The sequence below is a fragment of the Lytechinus variegatus genome, chromosome 19 (genome assembly GCF_018143015.1).
Source record: "Lytechinus variegatus isolate NC3 chromosome 19, Lvar_3.0, whole genome shotgun sequence".
Lineage (NCBI taxonomy): Eukaryota > Metazoa > Echinodermata > Echinoidea > Temnopleuroida > Toxopneustidae > Lytechinus > Lytechinus variegatus.
The window spans coordinates 698,053-703,378 of record NC_054758.1 but is presented as its reverse complement, the minus strand read 5'-3'; the positions used below and the strand labels follow the sequence as shown (position 1 = coordinate 703,378).

At 35.4% G+C, this 5,326-nt stretch overlaps 1 long non-coding RNA gene across 1 annotated transcript; it reads left to right on the top strand.

Moving 5' to 3' along the window:
• Nucleotides 1-326: 326 nt before the first annotated feature.
• On the top strand, nt 327-1,969 carry LOC121405947. Its single transcript, XR_005968732.1, has 2 exons — nt 327-607; nt 1,373-1,969. It is a non-coding gene; the product is annotated as an uncharacterized LOC121405947 (long non-coding RNA).
• The last annotated feature ends 3,357 nt before the right edge of the window (nt 1,970-5,326 follow it).

The following is a 5,326-nucleotide window of genomic DNA, read 5'->3' as shown; positions in this document are numbered from 1 at the left end:
CAGCGTTTTTACTTTGGAGTAGTAGTAGGAGTATAGTAGTAGTAGTAGTAGTAGTAGTAGTAGTAGTAGTAGTAGTAGTAGTAGTAGTAGTAGTAGTAGTAGTAGTAATAGTAGGAGGAGGAGTATAGTAGTAGTAGTAGTAGTAGTAGTAGTAGTAGTAGTAGTAGTAGTAGTAGTAGTAGTAGTAGTAGTAGTAGTAGTAGGAGGAGGAGGAGGAGGAGTAGGAGTATAGTAGTAGTAGTAGTAGGAGGAGTATAGTAGTAGTAGTAGTAGATTAATCAGCAATTTACCGTATTCATTGGTAGTAATGTAATAACTATGTTGCATCAACCTAATATCCCCATGATCAAACAAGTTCTTGTTTTTTTTATCATGTTTATAACACATACTTCATGAATTCCGTGTCGGTATTATGCTATTTGAGAAAGTATTGTTTAAATAAATACTAGGACTTCACTAATACTTGTAACCACATAATAGATGTGACACCCCCTGGACACTGATCTCTATAAAAAATCTGGATACGTCATTGGCTCGCCGCGCTGACGCAACCGGGCGTCCATGCCCCCACTCCCATCCACCACTCGATGAACGCTATCCTCCATAGGTTTGTGTAGTCTTGAGGACGCAATGATGATGATTTTTTTAGATATGTCATATATTTCTTCATCATTGACGTCTTGACACTCTCTCCATAGTGCCTTCAGCGAAGGACCAAAACAAAGATGGATTCCCCCCAAAAATCCATCTTTTTAAACCGAACTCACTAGAATTTTGTTAATTTTATTAATTCTTACACCTTCCTACGCCTAATGCGTAGGAAGGTTTTAAATATTACTTTAAAAAATGTAAAAAAAAATGAAGATTTCTTACCTAACTGATGCCGCGTAGACCCCTCGTTCCACATGTAAACAACGGAAATACAATAGCGTCGACCCTTGAACCGCTTATGTATGACGTACTTCCGGAAAGCAATGCCGTCTTAACGAACAATTTAGAGATAAAAAATCTTATTTAACAAATATTAGAATTTATTTCGTGATCATAAATAATTTATATATATTGATATGAATTATTTATGATCACGAAATAAATTCTAATATTTGTTAAATAAGATTTTTTATCTCTAAAGTATGCTTTAAGTACACATCTATGTCAAAAGTTTTGGTTTTAGCTTACGTCTAATTGCATGTTGCAATAATATACTATAGTTGATTAATAATGATAATACCATATGAATATGACAATTGTTTTCATGTTTCTTAAAAGCATGTATGGACATGACAATTCAAAAAATATATTCTCAGACAGAACTGTCATTTGTAATAGTTTTTTAAAAATTTATTTATAAGTGTTTTACTTTTTCCTCCAGTGCAGAAAAACTGCCAGAAAGCCACCGAGGCAGAGAAACTTCACCCAGAAGCCACAGAAGGAGTCCCAACAGGCAATCCAGAGACGCCAAGCCCAAAGTCATCGCATATATACAAAGACCATAGCTACTCTACACTGCAAAGCCCCCTAACAGTAACGCGAAGATTATACATTTTATATGACCATGTGAGTAATCTAAATAAGAAAGTAAAGACACTGCAACAGATGTCACTCCGACCGAGTAAAAAAGTCACCAATCTGCAGGAAGTCGGAAACACGCTAAGGAATGAGAACCGAGTTTCAGCCAATGCAGCAGATATGCTCTCTAAAACTTTTTCTGATGTCCCAGCAGATGTGATGAAAAGAATGGTGGCAAACAAGTTAAGCGGGAAACTGAGTAGAAAAACCTATCCTCCGGCACTGAGAGCATTTGCACTAACTTAGCACTTTTATAGTGCAAAAGCATATACAGACACGTAAGGAAATCCTTTGATTTTGCCCTTCCTCATCCATCTGTGATCAAGCGATGGTACATGGGAGTGAACGGAGAGCCAGGATTCACGAAGGAATCATTCTCTGCATTGAAGATCAAGGCAGACCAAGCCAAAGAGAAGGGAAACAAAGTTGTTTGTAATTTGTTTAACAAATTTGTTTAAGATCAGTATGCTCGATCTGTAAATGAAAATCATAAGATCAGTATGCTCGATCTGTATGAAAATCATAAATCATAAGTCAGAAAAAATTGGAACCAGCGGGATTCGAACCTGCCATCTACTGCTTTCCAGGCAGCGACTCAACCACCAGGCTATTCTGGTTCACGGTTAAGCCACGATGAACTGGAATTCAAATACCTCGATCCTCTTCTTTCTGACTCATTACTATTCAAATGCCGTCCGCCGTGGACATAGATAGATGGCAGGTTCGAATCCCGCTGGTTCCAATTTTTTCTGACTTATGATTTATGATTTTCATACAGATCGAGCATACTGATCTTATGATTTTCATTTACAGATCGAGCATACTGATCTTAAACAAATATGAGTAATGCCGAAAATTTGTTAAACAAATTATAATCTCCTCCTATAAAAGCCTCTTAATTTACTAAAGTTGTTTGTGCTCTCATGTTGGATGAGATGGCGATAAAAAAACATGTTGAGTGGAGTGGCACCAGGTTTCACGGATATGTAGACATTGGTGTTGGAATTCAGGATGACACTACTCCACCGGCTCAAGATGCACTTGTGTTTTAACTCAATTTCGTTTATGATTTAGTATGTTCATGAAATATATTGGAAGAAAATAATGACATTTCAAGAAACAGCTTGATGAAATCACATTTGACTGAGGAATAAAGAATGAAAAAACAATTTTACTGTTTGTGTTTCAAGTGTTAAGGAAGAAAGTAAAATAATTTATAAGTGTGGCATGTAAATGATGGAAGAAAATATTTATAGAGTAGTGAAAGTAAGAGCATGAGTGTAAGAGATGAGAAGAAATGTAGTGATGAAAAAGGGAAGAAACCAGAATCTTAGTGTGAATGTGTTGCTTATATGAGTGAAGTTTACTGTAAAGCCACTAGTTAACATTGTGGTAGATGATTTTAAAAAAAATCTAAAACTGAGCTGTCTGACCAGTCTATGTTCAGATGGATGAAAAAACAAACAAAAATGCAAAAATAATGAAAATAACACATTCATTATCAAGATATCTATGAAAATAGCATTTATTCTCGTTCCGAGGATAACTCCAGCACAGTAGTCTATATGGGGGTGATATAGGTTTTCACTTCTTTGAAACATTAAATGATAACTGAAGCATAATTTTTTTCACAGATTTATTTTTACATCCCATCAGATATTCTGAAAACATTTAGGACCATGCAGCTCAGATTTGTAAAAACCAAACATAATGTTAAACAATGCCTTTAATCCAGCATTCATACTTGACACATATTAAAAAAAAATAAAGGAAAATTATGAAAAAAATATACTTGTACAAATGTACAATCATGTTAAAGGCGACAATGAAGACTACATATTTCAGCTGAAACAAGATGAAATTACATTAAATAAAATCAAAGGCATATAGGGGGAGGGTGTTTTAAAGTTTATAAGAGAAAAGGAGCATATTTTAAATGCTCAGCGTAGTTTTTTGTATACATTAGCAAGGGCCATTTCCCAAAATGAATCAGCCAAAGCATAAGTTACAACTACCCCTCACCTCCGGTCATCAGCGATAAACCATGTGTTTGGTTTGATTAGTATTTTTCGTATTTAAAATCAGATAAAATACATGCGGTATCATAAAAATATACAAAGTAAATACGGCTTGTAGCCCATTATCAGCAGTAAGGATGATCGATCGATTGTTACAGCTGGTTTTCCATGGGGCAAGTACATAAATATGAATATATTATACAATTTACTTATGGTGAAGAAAAACACTAAAGAGAGTGAGAGAAAAAAAACCATCTAAATACACAAAATCTGCCTAAAGGTACAGTAGACACAAAGGTGAGGTGATAAGCATTAATTATTATGCACAAATAATGGAATTATATTGCGTTTTATATTGGGAGAAGGGTTATGGTTTGTTCATGTCTAACTAGGTTTGTTTTGAAGGTAGGAAAAAGATGTAAATATATGTCTAGATCACTAGATGTGTAAAGGGTTCAAAAAAGTTAAACAAGTAATTAGAAGGGTAATTTGATGGCAAGTGCATGATTACTTTGGGAAATTACACGCAAGCCAACGGCACGCTATGCGGAGCTTCCCGACGCGTTCTCAAACCATGGGAGTGGTATGGCGCACGCTTGCTCCGTACGGCGGCGTCAATCGTTCGTACGGCGCGTATGGGCCTATGGTATATCCAGATTTTTTTATAGAGATCGGTGCCCCTGGATGACTTATCAACCAATCACCGTCCGCAAACAATAGAACGTAGCTTTTCATCACGACGCATGCGTATTTAGGGGAATCTTCACCAAAAAAATAGGCGAAGTCATCATACACTGTGCGAGCGTGCGAAAAATAATACCAGGCGAGTTTGGGATATTGAGAAGGTCGTCTGCTACAACAGGAGTACCAGATGTAACGCGATTGTCGCGTGTGTAGTAAGCGCAAATATTGCTCTCTAAAGCCCTTGTTTGCCTTTGATCAGTGTGGATCTGAAGCGGATAATACCAGGAAGTATCATTTACGGTAAATATTTTACATCATTTAAGATTTGATATCTGTAAATTAACTTTATCTATAGTCTGTGTAGATTCTTTTTTTCTTATGACATTTGTTTGGAAAGCTGTTTATTTTACAAAATATGGCAATGGGGGCAATGATCATCCCAACTCACTGAAATGAATAATACAAAATGTATGTGCCTACATGTAAATGTAGGAGGCCTAAATCAAAAGTTATGGTATTGTTACAGCCAACGATTCCCTCTACAATGGTCTATGATTATACATGATGTAGACAAGCGAATCAAAAATTTATTAACATTCAAATCTGGATTTCTAAGGAATACAATACAGCATACAAAAAAAAGATATAGGAAAGATCCTCACTTCAAGTTAATAGACTTGGTATAGAGCAGAATTTTTTGAGAGAATATTGATGGTTAGGCGAAAATTTAGTTATGCATATTTTGTTAATATTGTGTGACGTCACGTGCGAAAAGCTCTCGCACAAGATCATCTATAGATTATTATAACGCTCCATATAAATTATGCGGGGTTTTTTTTTCTCCATAATCTTTAACGTCATTACACATATAAAATAACTTTATGATCCTGTTATCATATTGAATTTGCATGAAAATATTTCTAAACTGTCTTACATGATGAGTTGACTAGGTTGCCAGTCGCATCTGACGTCATAATATAAATAAAGCAAATCATTACTCTTTTGTACTTAGATAGATTTTCACATAAATTGTAAAGGCAAAGAGTTCTATATTT